Here is a 13,287-nt window from a genome sequence, read left to right as displayed (position 1 = left end):
TGCTCAGCCTCATCTGCCCATGGCACTGTTCGCATAGAGGCACAGAGAATGGGGCTGCTTGCTTGTCTTGCCACCTCAAACTTCAAACGTAGCCTGGGAAAGTTGGTGTCCCAGCCAGGCTGCTTTCGCAGCCCTGCTCCAAAAGTGCGAATGTCTGCAGATAGCTGGCGGGCAGAAGGGGCTAGCCTGGAAAGCTGTTGCTCAGCCCTATCTGCTCATGGCACTGTTCGCACAGAGGCACAGAGAATGGGGCTGCTTGCTTATCTTGCCACCTCAAACTTCAAACGTAGCCTGGGAAAGTTGGTGTCCCAGCCATGCACCTATCACAGCCCTGCTCCGAAAGTGCGAACGTCTGCAGATAGCTGGCAGGCAGAAGGGGCTATCCTGGAAAGCTGTTGCTCAGCCTCATCTGCCCATGGCAGTGCTCGCACAGAGGCATAGAGAATGGGGCTGCTTGCTTGACTTGCCACCTCAAACTTCAAACGTAGCCTGGGAAAGTTGGTGTCCCAGCGAGGCTGCTTTCGCAGCCCTGCTCCGAAAGTGCGAACGTCTGCAGATAGCTGGCAGGCAGAAGGGGCTAGCCTGGAAAGCTGTTGCTCAGCCCTATCTGCCCATGGCACTGTTCGCACAGAGGCACAGAGAATGGGGCTGCTTGCTTATCTTGCCACTTGAAACTTCAAACGCATGCTGGGAATGGTGGTGTCCCTGCCAGCCTCCTATCACAGCCCTGCTCCGAAAGTGCGAACGTCTGCAGATAGCTGGCAGTCAGAAGGTGCTAGCCTGGAAAGCTGTTGCTCAGCCTCATCTGCCCATGGCACTGCTCGCACAGAGGCACAGAGAATGGGGCTCCTTGCTTGTCTTGCCACCTCAAACTTCAAAGGTAGCCTGGGAAAGATGGTGTACCTGCTAGGCTCCTTTCGCAGCCCTGCTCTTGAAATGCGAACGTCTGCAGATAGCTGGCAGGCAGAAGGGGCTATCCTGGAAAGCTGTTGCTCAGCCTCATCTGCCCATGGCACTGTTCGCATAGAGGCACAGAGAATGGGGCTGCTTGCTTATCTTGCCACTTGAAACTTCAAACGCATGCTGGGAATGATTGGTGTCCCTGCCAGGCTCCTATCACAGCCCTGCTCTGAAAGTGCGAACGTCTGCAGATAGCTGGCAGCCAGAAGGGGCTAGCCTGGAAAGCTGTTGCTCAGCCTCATCTGCCCATGGCACTGTTCGCATAGAGGCACAGAGAATGGGGCTGCTTGCTTGTCTTGCCACCTCAAACTTCAAACGTAGCCTGGGAAAGTTGGTGTCCCAGCCATGCTCCTTTCGCAGCCCTGCTCCGAAAGTGCGAACGTCTGCAGATAGCTGGCAGCCAGAAGGTGCTAGCCTGGAAAGCTGTTGCTCAGCCTCATCTGCCCATGGCACTGCTCGCACAGAGGCACAGAGAATGGGGCTCCTTGCTTGTCTTGCCACCTCAAACTTGAAACATAGCCTGGGAAAGATGGTGTACCTGCTAGGCTCCTTTCGCAGCCCTGCTCTTGAAATGCGAACGTGTGCAGATAGCTGGCAGGCAGAAGGGGCTAGCCTGGAAAGCTGTTGCTCAGCCTCATCTGCCCATGGCACTGTTCGCATAGAGGCACAGAGAATGGGGCTGCTTGCTTATCTTGCCACCTCAAACTTCAAACGTAGCCTGGGAAAGTTGGTGTCCCAGCCATGCACCTATCACAGCCCTGCTCCGAAAGTGCGAACGTCTGCAGATAGCTGGCAGGCAGAAGGGGCTAGCCTGGAAAGCTGTTGCTCAGCCTCATCTGCCCATGGCAGTGCTCGCACAGAGGCACAGAGAATGGGGCTGCTTGCTTGTCTTGCCACCTCAAACTTCAAACGTAGCCTGGGAAAGATGGTGTACCTGCTAGGCTCCTTTCGCAGCCCTGCTCTTGAAATGCGAACGTCTGCAGATAGCTGGCAGCCAGAAGGGGCTATCCTGGAAAGCTGTTGCTCAGCCTCATCTGCCCATGGCACTGCTCGCACAGAGGCACAGAGAATGGGGCTCCTTGCTTGTCTTGCCACCTCAAACTTCAAACGTAGCCTGGGAAAGTTGGTGTCCCTGCCATGCTCCTTTCGCAGCCCTGCTCTTGAAATGCGAACGTCTGCAGATAGCTGGCAGGCAGAAGGGGCTAGCCTGGAAAGCTGTTGCTCAGCCTCATCTGCCCATGGCACTGTTCGCATAGAGGCACAGAGAATGGGGCTGCTTGCTTATCTTGCCACTTGGAACTTCAAACGCATGCTGGGAAGGGTGGTGTCCCTGCCAGGCTCCTATCACAGCCCTGCTCCGAAAGTGCGAACGTCTGCAGATACCTGGCAGGCAGAAGGGGCTAGCCTGGAAAGCTGTTGCTCAGCCTCATCCGCCCATGGCAGTGCTCGCACAGAGGCACAGAGAATGGGGCTGCTTGCTTGTCTTGCCACCTCAAACTTCAAACGAAGCCTGGGAAAGTTGGTGTCCCAGCCAGGCTCCTTTCGCAGCCCTGCTCCGAAAGTGCGAACGTCTGCAGATAGCTGGCAGCCAGAAGGTGCTAGCCTGGAAAGCTGTTGCTCAGCCTCATCTGCCCATGGCACTGTTCACATAGAGGCACAGAGAACGGGGCTGCTTGCTTATCTTGCCACTTGAAACTTCAAACGCATGCTGGGAATGGTGGTGTCCCTGCCAGGCTCCTATCACAGCCCTGCTCCCAAAGTGCGAACGTCTGCAGATAGCTGGCAGGCAGAAGGGTCTATCCTGGAAAGCTGTTGCTCAGCCTCATCTGCCCATGGCACTGTTCGCATAGAGGCACAGAGAATGGGGCTGCTTGCTTATCTTGCCACTTGAAACTTCAAACGCATGCTGGGAATGGTGGTGTCCCTTCCAGGCTCCTATCACAGCCCTGCTCCGAAAGTGCGAACGTCTGCAGATAGCTGGCAGGCAGAAGGGGCTAGCCTGGAAAGCTGTTGCTCAGCCTCATCTGCCCATGGCAGTGCTCGCACAGAGGCACAGAGAATGGGACTGCTTGCTTGTCTTGCCACCTCAAACTTCAAACGTAGCCTGGGAAAGTTGGTGTCCCAGCCAGGCTCCTTTCGCAGCCCTGCTCCGAAAGTGCGAACGTCTGCAGATAGCTGGCAGGCAGAAGGGGCTAGCCTGGAAAGCTGTTGCTCAGCCTCATCTGCCCATGGCAGTGCTCGCACAGAGGCACAGAGAATGGGGCTCCTTGCTTGTCTTGCCACCTCAAACTTCAAACGTAGCCTGGTAAAGATGTTGTACCTGCTAGGCTCCTTTCGCAGCCCTGCTCTTGAAATGCGAACGTCTGCAGATAGCTGGCAGCCAGAAGGGGCTAGCCTGGAAAGCTGTTGCTCAGCCTCATCTGCCCATGGCACTGTTCGCATAGAGGCACAGAGAATGGGGCTGCTTGCTTATCTTGCCACTTGGAACTTCAAACGCATGCTGGGAATGGTGGTGTCCCTGCCAGGCTCCTATCACAGCCCTGCTCCGAAAGTGCGAACGTCTGCAGATACCTGGCAGGCAGAAGGGGCTAGCCTGGAAAGCTGTTGCTCAGCCTCATCTGCCCATGGCAGTGCTCGCACACAGGCACAGAGAATGGGGCTGCTTGCTTGTCTTGCCACTTGAAACTTCAAACGCATGCTGGGAATGGTGGTGTCCCTGCCAGGCTCCTATCACAGCCCTGCTCCGAAAGTGCGAACGTCTGCAGATAGCTGGCAGGCAGAAGAGGCTAGCCTGGAAAGCTGTTGCTCAGCCTCATCTGCCCATGGCAGTGCTCGCACAGAGGCACAGAGAATGGGGCTCCTTGCTTGTCTTGCCACCTCAAACTTCAAACGTAGCCTGGGAAAGTAGGTGTCCCAGCCAGGCTGCTTTCGCAGCCCTGCTCCGAAAGTGCGAACGTCTGCAGATAGCTGGCAGACAGAAGGGGCTAGCCTGGAAAGCTGTTGCTCAGCCTCATCTGCCCATGGCACTGCTCGCACAGAGGCACAGAGAATGGGGCTGCTTGCTTATCTTGCCACTTGAAACTTCAAACGCATGCTGGGAATGGTGGTGTCCCTACCAGGCTCCTATCACAGCCCTGCTCCGAAAGTGCGAACGTATGCAGATAGCTGGCAGGCAGAAGGGGCTATCCTGGAAAGCTGTTGCTCAGCCTCATCTGCCCATGGCAGTGCTCGCACAGAGGCACAGAGAATGGGGCTGCTTGCTTGTCTTGCCACCTCAAACTTCAAACGTAGCCTGGGAAAGTTGGTGTCCCAGACAGGCTCCTTTCGCAGCCCTGCTCCGAAAGCGCGAACGTCTGCAGATAGCTGGCAGCCAGAAGGTGCTAGCCTGGAAAGCTGTTGCTCAGCCTCATCTGCCCATGGCACTGTTCGCATAGAGGCACAGAGAATGGGGCTGCTTGCTTGTCTTGCCACCTCAAACTTCAAACGTAGCCTGGGAAAGTTGGTGTCCCAGACAGCCTGCTTTCGCAGCCCTGCTCCGAAAGTGCGAACGTCTGCAGGTAGCTGGCAGCCAGAAGAGGCTAGCCTGGAAAGCTGTTGCTCAGCCTCATCTGCCCATGGCACTGTTCGCATAGAGGCACAGAGAACGGGGCTCCTTGCTTGTCTTTCCACCTCAAACTTCAAACGTAGCCTGGGAAAGATGGTGTACCTGCTAGGCTCCTTTCGCAGCCCTGCTCTTGAAATGCGAACGTCTGCAGATAGCTGGCAGCCAGAAGGGGCTAGCCTGGAAAGCTGTTGCTCAGCCTCATCTGCCCATGGCACTGTTCGCATAGAGGCACAGAGAATGGGGCTGCTTGCTTATCTTGCCACTTGGAACTTCAAACGCATGCTGGGAATGGTGGTGTCCCTGCCAGGCTCCTATCGCAGCCCTGCTCCGAAAGTGCGAACGTCTGCAGATACCTGGCAGGCAGAAGGGGCTATCCTGGAAAGCTGTTGCTCAGCCTCATCTGCCCATGGCAGTGCTCGCACAGAGGCACAGAGAATGGGGCTGCTTGCTTGTCTTGCCACCTCAAACTTCAAACGTAGCCTGGGAAAGTTCGTGTCCCAGCCAGGCTCCTTTCGCAGCCCTGCTCCGAAAGTGCGAACGTCTGCAGATAGCTGGCAGCCAGAAGGTGCTAGCCTGGAAAGCTGTTGCTCAGCCTCATCTGCCCATGGCACTGCTCGCACAGAGGCACAGAGAATGGGGCTGCTTGCTTATCTTGCCACTTGAAACTTCAAACGCATGCTGGGAATGGTGGTGTCCCTGCCAGGCTCCTATCACAGCCCTGCTCCGAAAGTGCGAACGTCTGCAGATAGCTGGCAGGCAGAAGGGGCTAGCCTGGAAAGCTGTTGCTCAGCCTCATCTGCCCATGGCACTGTTCGCATAGAGGCACAGAGAATGGGGCTGCTTGCTTATCTTGCCACTTGAAACTTCAAACGCATGCTGGGAATGGTGGTGTCCCTACCAGGCTCCTATCACAGCCCTGCTCCGAAAGTGCGAACGTATGCAGATAGCTGGCAGGCAGAAGGGGCTATCCTGGAAAGCTGTTGCTCAGCCTCATCTGCCCATGGCAGTGCTCGCACAGAGGCACAGAGAATGGGGCTGCTTGCTTGTCTTGCCACCTCAAACTTCAAACGTAGCCTGGGAAAGTTGGTGTCCCAGACAGGCTCCTTTCGCAGCCCTGCTCCGAAAGTGCGAACGTCTGCAGATAGCTGGCAGGCAGAAGGTGCTAGCCTGGAAAGCTGTTGCTCAGCCTCATCTGCCCATGGCAGTGGTCGCACAGAGGCACAGAGAATGGGGCTGCTTGCTTGTCTTGCCACTTGAAACTTCAAACGCATGCTGGGAATGGTGGTGTCCCTGCCAGGCTCCTATCACAGCCCTGCTCCGAAAGTGCGAACGTCTGCAGATAGCTGGCAGGCAGAAGGGGCTAGCCTGGAAAGCTGTTGCTCAGCCTCATCTGCCCATGGCAGTGCTCGCACAGAGGCACAGAGAATGGGGCTGCTTGCTTGTCTTGCCACCTCAAACTTCAAACGTAGCCTGGGAAAGTTGGTGTCCCAGCCAGGCTCCTTTCGCAGCCCTGCTCCGAAAGTGCGAACGTCTGCAGATAGCTGGCAGCCAGAAGGTGCTAGCCTGGAAAGCTGTTGCTCAGCCTCATCTGCCCATGGCACTTCTCGCACAGAGGCACAGAGAATGGGGCTGCTTGCTTGTCTTGCCACCTCAAACTTCAAACGTAGCCTGGGAAAGATGGTGTACCTGCCAGGCTCCTTTCGCAGCCCTGCTCTTGAAATGCGAACGTCTGCAGATAGCTGGCAGGCAGAAGGGGCTAGCCTGGAAAGCTGTTGCTCAGCCTCATCTGCCCATGGCACTGTTCGCATAGAGGCACAGAGAATGGGGCTGCTTGCCTATCTTGCCACTTGAAACTTCAAACACATGCTGGGAATGGTGGTGTCCCTGCCAGGCTCCTATCACAGCCCTGCTCCGAAAGTGCGAACGTCTGCAGATAGCTGGCAGGCAGAAGGGGCTAGCCTGGAAAGCTGTTGCTCAACCACATCTGCCCATGGCACTGTTCGCATAGAGGCACAGAGAATGGGGCTGCTTGCTTGTCTTGCCACCACAAACTTCAAACGTAGGCTGGGAAAGATGGTGTACCTGCTAGGCTCCTTTCGCAGCCCTGCTCTTGAAATGCGAACGTCTGCAGATAGCTGGCAGCCAGAAGGGGCTATCCTGGAAAGCTGTTGCTCAGCCTCATCTGCCCATGGCACTGTTCGCATAGAGGCACAGAGAATGGGGCTGCTTGCTTGTCTTGCCACCTCAAACTTCAAACGCATGCTGGGAAAGTTGGTGTCCCTGCCAGTTTCCTATCACAGCCCTGCTCCGAAAGTGCGAACGTCTGCAGATAGCTGGCAGGCAGAAGGTGCTAGCCTGGAAAGCTGTTGCTCAGCCTCATCTGCCCATGGCAGTGCTCGCACAGAGGCACAGAGAATGGGGCTCCTTGCTTGTCTTGCCACTTCAAACTTCAAACGTAGCCTGGGAAAGATGGTGTACCTGCGAGGCTCCTTTCGCAGCCCTGCTCCGAAAGTGCGAACGTCTGCAGATAGCTGGCAGGCAGAAGGGGCTAGCCTGGAAAGCTGTTGCTCAGCCTCATCTGCCCATGGCAGTGCTCGCACAGAGGCACAGAGAATGGGGCTCCTTGCTTGTCTTGCCACCTCAAACTTCAAACGTAGCCTGGGAAAGATGGTGTACCTGCTAGGCTCCTTTCGCAGCCCTGCTCTTGAAATGCGAACGTCTGCAGATAGCTGGCAGCCAGAAGGGGCTATCCTGGAAAGCTGTTGCTCAGCCTCATCTGCCCATGGCACTGTTCGCATAGAGGCACAGAGAATGGGGCTGCTTGCTTATCTTGCCACTTGAAACTTCAAACGCATGCTGGGAAAGGTGGTGTCCCTACCAGGCTCCTATCACAGCCCTGCTCCGAAAGTGCGAACGTCTGCAGATAGCTGACAGGCAGAAGGGGCTATCCTGGAAAGCTGTTGCTCAGCCTCATCTGCCCATGGCACTGTTCGCATAGAGGCACAGAGAATGGGGCTGCTTGCTTGTCTTGCCACCTCAAACTTCAAACGTAGCCTGGGAAAGTTGGTGTCCCAGACAGTCTCCTTTCGCAGCCCTGCTCCGAAAGTGCGAACGTCTGCAGATAGCTGGCAGCCAGAAGGGGCTAGCCTGGAAAGCTGTTGCTCAGCCTCATCTGCCCATGGCACTGCTCGCACAGAGGCACAGAGAATGGGGCTCCTTGCTTGTCTTGCCACCTCAAACTTCAAACGTAGCCTGGGAAAGATGGTGTACCTGCTAGGCTCCTTTCGCAGCCCTGCTCTTGAAATGCGAACGTCTGCAGATAGCTGGCAGCCAGAAGGTGCTAGCCTGGAAAGCTGTTGCTCAGCCTCATCTGCCCATGGCAGTGCTCGCACAGAGGCATAGAGAATGGGGCTGCTTGCTTGTCTTGCCACCTCAAACTTCAAACGTAGCCTGGGAAAGTTGGTGTCCCAGACAGGCTCCTTTCGCAGCCCTGCTCCGAAAGTGCGAACGTCTGCAGATAGCTGGCAGGCAGAAGGGGCTAGCCTGGAAAGCTGTTGCTCAGCCTCATCTGCCCATGGCAGTGGTCGCACAGAGGCACAGAGAATGGGGCTGCTTGCTTGTCTTGCCACCTCAAACTTCAAACGTAGCCTGGGAAAGTTGGTGTCCCAGCCAGGCTCCTTTCGCAGCCCTGCTCCGAAAGTGCGAACGTCTGCAGATAGCTGGCAGCCAGAAGGGGCTAGCCTGCAAAGCTGTTGCTCAGCCTCATCTGCCCATGGCACTGCTCGCACAGAGGCACAGAGAATGGGGCTGCTTGCTTGTCTTGCCACCTCAAACTTCAAACGTAGCCTGGGAAAGATGGTGTACCTGCTAGGCTCCTTTCGCAGCCCTGCTCTTGAAATGCGAACGTCTGCAGATAGCTGGCAGCCAGAAGGTGCTAGCCTGGAAAGCTGTTGCTCAGCCTCATCTGCCCATGGCACTGTTCGCATAGAGGCACAGAGAATGGGGCTGCTTGCTTATCTTGCCACTTGAAACTTCAAACGCATGCTGGGAATGGTGGTGTCCCTGCCAGGCTCCTATCACAGCCCTGCTCCGAAAGTGCGAACGTCTGCAGATAGCTGGCAGGCAGAAGGGGCTATCCTGGAAAGCTGTTGCTCAGCCTCATCTGCCATGGCACTGTTCGCATAGAGGCACAGAGAATGGGGCTGCTTGCTTATCTTGCCACTTGAAACTTCAAACGCATGCTGGGAATGGTTGGTGTCCCTGCCAGGCTCCTATCACAGCCCTGCTCCAAAGTGCGAACGTCTGCAGATAGCTGGCAGCCACAAGGGGCTAGCCTGGAAAGGTGTCGCTCAGCCTCATCTGCCCATGGCAGTGCTCGCACAGAGGCACAGAGAATGGGGCTGCTCGCTTGTCTTGCCACCTCAAACTTCAAACGTAGCCTGGGAAAGATGGTGTACCTGCTAGGCTCCTTTCGCAGCCCTGCTCTTGAAATGCGAACGTCTGCAGGTAGCTGGCAGCCAGAAGGTGCTAGCATGGAAAGCTGTTGCTCAGCCTCATCTGCCCATGGCACTGTTCGCATAGAGGCACAGAGAATGGGGCTGCTTGCTTATCTTGCCACTTGAAACTTCAAACGCATGCTGGGAATGGTGGTGTCCCTGCCAGGCTCCTATCACAGCTCTGCTCCGAAAGTGCGAACGTCTGCAGATAGCTGGCAGGCAGAAGGGGCTATCCTGCAAAGCTGTTGCTAAGCCTCATCTGCCCATGGCAGTGCTCGCACAGAGGCACAGAGAATGGGGCTCCTTGCTTTTCTTGCCACCTCAAACTTCAAACGTAGCCTGGGAAAGTTGGTGTCCCAGCCAGTCTCCTTTCGCAGCCCTGCTCCGAAAGTGCGAACGTCTGCAGATAGCTGGCAGGCAGAAGGGGCTATCCTGGAAAGCTGTTGCTCAGCCTCATCTGCCCATGGCAGTGCTCGCACAGAGGCACAGAGAATGGGGCTGCTTGCTTGTCTTGCCACCTCAAACTTCAAACGTAGCCTGGGAAAGTTGGTGTCCCAGCAAGGCTCCTTTCGCAGCCCTGCTCCGAAAGTGCGAACGTCTGCAGATAGCTGGCAGCCAGAAGGTGCTAGCCTGGAAAGCTGTTGCTCAGCCTCATCTGCCCATGGCACTGCTCGCACAGAGGCACAGAGAATGGGGCTGCTTGCTTGTCTTGCCACCTCAAACTTCAAACGTAGCCTGGGAATGGTGGTGTCCCTGCCAGGCTCCTTTCGCAGCCCGGCTCTTGAAATGCGAACGTCTGCAGATAGCTGGCAGGCAGAAGGGGCTAGCCTGGAAAGCTGTTGCTCAGCCTCATCTGCCCATGGCACTGTTCGCATAGAGGCACAGAGAACGGGGCTGCTTGCTTATCTTGCCACTTGAAATTTCAAAAGCATGCTGGGAATGGTGGTGTCCCTGCCAGGCTCCTATCACAGACCTGCTCCGAAAGTGCGAACGTCTGCAGATAGCTGGCAGGCAGAAGGGACTATCCTGGAAAGCTGTTGCTCAGCCTCATCTGCCCATGGCAGTGCTCGCACAGAGGCACAGAGAATGGGGCTGCTCGCTTGTCTTGCCACCTCAAACTTCAAACGTAGCCTGGGAAAGATGGTGTCCCAGCCAGGCTCCTTTCGCAGCCCTGCTCCGAAAGCGCGAACGTCTGCAGATAGCTGGCAGCCAGAAGGTGCTAGCCTGGAAAGCTGTTGCTCAGCCTCATCTGCCCATGGCACTGCTCGCACAGAGGCACAGAGAATGGGGCTGCTTGCTTATCTTGCCACTTGGAACTTCAAATGCATGCTGGGAATGGTGGTGTCCCTGCCAGGCTCCTATCACAGCCCTGCTCCGAAAGTGCGAACGTCTGCAGATAGCTGGCACGCAGAAGGGGCTAGCCTGGAAAGCTGTTGCTCAGCCTCATCTGCCCATGGCACTGTTCGCATAGAGGCACAGAGAATGGGGCTGCTTGCTTATCTTGCCACTTGAAACTTCAAACGCATGCTTGGAATGGTGGTGTCCCTGCCAGGCTCCTATCACAGCCCTGCTCCGAAAGTGCGAACGTCTGCAGATAGCTGGCAGCCAGAAGGTGCTAGCCTGGAAAGCTGTTGCTCAGCCTCATCTGCCCATGGCACTGCTCGCACAGAGGCACAGAGAATGGGGCTCCTTGCTTGTCTTGCCACCTCAAACTTCAAACGTAGCCTGGGAAAGATGGTGTACCTGCTAGGCTCCATTCGCAGCCCTGCTCTTGAAAGTGCGAACGTCTGCAGATAGCTGGCAGCCAGAAGGGGCTATCCTGGAAAGCTGTTGCTCAGCCTCATCTGCCCATGGCATTGCTCGCACAGAGGCACAGAGAATGGGGCTGCTCGCTTGTCTTGCCACCTCAAACTTCAAACGTAGCCTGGGAAAGTTGGTGTCCCAGACAGTCTGCTTTCGCAGCCCTGCTCCGAAAGTGTGAACGTCTGCAGATAGCTGGCAGCCAGAAGGTGCTAGCCTGGAAAGCTGTTGCTCAGCCTCATCTGCCCATGGCACTGTTCGCATAGAGGCACAGAGAATGGGGCTGCTTGCTTATCTTGCCACTTGAAACTTCAAACGCATGCTGGGAATGGTGGTGTCCCTGCCAGGCTCCTATCACAGCCCTGCTCCGAAAGTGCGAACGTCTGCAGATAGCTGGCAGGCAGAAGGGGCTATCCGGGAAAGCTGTTGCTCAGCCTCATCTGCCCATGGCAGTGCTCGCACAGAGGCACAGAGAATGGGGCTCCTTGCTTGTCTTGCTACTTGAAACTTCAAACGTAGCCTGGGAAAGTTGGTGTCTCAGCCAGGCTCCTTTCGCAGCCCTGCTCCGAAAGTGCGAACGTCTGCAGGTAGCTGGTAGCCAGAAGGTGCTAGCCTGGAAAGCTGTTGCTCAGCCTCATCTGCCCATGGCACTGCTCGCACAGAGGCACAGAGAATGGGACTGCTTGCTTGTTTTGCCACCTGAAAGTTCAAACGCATGCTGGGAATGGTGGTGTCCCAGCCAGGCTCCTATCACAGCCCAGCTCCGAAAGTGCGAACGTCTGCAGATAGCTGGCAGGCAGAAGGGGCTAGCCTGGAAAGCTGTTGCTCAGCCTCATCTGCCCATGGCACTGTTCGCATAGAGGCACAGAGAATGGGGCTGCTTGCTTATCTTGCCACTTGAAACTTCAAACGCATGCTGGGAATGGTGGTGTCCCTGCCAGGCTCCTATCACAGCCCTGCTGCGAAAGTGCGAACGTCTGCAGATAGCTGGCAGGCAGAAGGGGCTAGCCTGGAAAGCTGTTGCTCAGCCTCATCTGCCCATGGCACTGTTCGCATAGAGGCACAGAGAATGGGGCTGCTTGCTTATCTTGCCACTTGAAACTTCAAACGCATGCTGGGAATGGTGGTGTCCCTGCCAGGCTCCTATCACAGCCCTGCTCCGAAAGTGCGAACGTCTGCAGATAGCTGGCAGCCAGAAGGGGCTATCCTGGAAAGCTGTTGCTCAGCCTCATCTGCCCATGGCACTGTTCGCATAGAGGCACAGAGAACGGGGCTGCTTGCTTATCTTGCCACTTGAAACTTCAAACGCATGCTGGGAATGGTGGTGTCCCTGCCAGGCTCCTATCACAGTCCTGCTCCGAAAGTGCGAACGTCTGCAGATAGCTGGCAGCCAGAAGGGGCTAGCCTGCAAAGCTGTTGCTCAGCCTCATCTGCCCATGGCAGTGCTCGCACAGAGGCACAGACAATGGGGCTGCTTGCTTGTCTTGCCACCTCAAACTTCAAACGTAGCCTGGGAAAGTTGGTGTCCCAGCCAGGCTCCTTTCGCAGCCCTGCTCCGAAAGTGCAAACGTCTGCAGATAGCTGGCAGGCAGAAGGGGCTAGCCAGGAAAGCTGTTGCTCAGCCTCATCTGCCCATGGCACTGCTCGCACAGAGGAACAGAGAATGGGGCTGCTTGCTTGTCTTGCCACCTCAAACTTCAAAAGTAGCCTGGGAAAGATGGTGTACCTGCTAGGCTCCTTTCGCAGCCCTGCTCTTGAAATGCGAACGTCTGCAGATAGCTGGCAGGCAGAAGGGGCTAGCCTGGAAAGCTGTTGCTCAGCCTCATCTGCCCATGGCACTGTTCGCATAGAGGCACAGAGAATGGGGCTGCTTGCTTATCTTGCCACTTGAAACTTCAAACGCATGCTGGGAATGGTGGTGTCCCTGCCAGGCTCCTATCACAGCCCTGCTGCGAAAGTGCGAACGTCTGCAGATAGCTGGCAGGCAGAAGGGGCTATCCGGGAAAGCTGTTGCTCAGCCTCATCTGCCCATGGCAGTGCTCGCACAGAGGCACAGAGAATGGGGCTGCTTGCTTGTCTTGCCACCTCAAACTTCAAACGTAGCCTGGGAAAGTTGGTGTCCCAGCCATGCTCCTTTCGCAGCCCTGCTCCGAAAGTGCGAACGTCTGCAGATAGCTGGCAGGCAGAAGGGGCTAGCCTGGAAAGCTGTTGCTCAGCCTCATCTGCCCATGGCAGTGCTCGCACAGAGGCACAGACAATGGGGCTCCTTGCTTGTCTTGCCACTTGAAACTTCAAACGTAGCCTGGGAAAGTTGGTGTCCCAGCCAGGCTCCTTTCGCAGCCCTGCTCCGAAAGTGCGAACGTCTGCAGGTAGCTGGGAGCCAGAAGGTGCTAGCCTGGAAAGCTGTTGCTCAGCCTCATCTGCCCA

This window comes from Opisthocomus hoazin, chromosome 23 (assembly GCF_030867145.1).
Source record: "Opisthocomus hoazin isolate bOpiHoa1 chromosome 23, bOpiHoa1.hap1, whole genome shotgun sequence".
Taxonomy (NCBI): Eukaryota; Metazoa; Chordata; class Aves; order Opisthocomiformes; family Opisthocomidae; genus Opisthocomus; species Opisthocomus hoazin.
Note: the sequence above shows the minus strand (reverse complement) of the source record.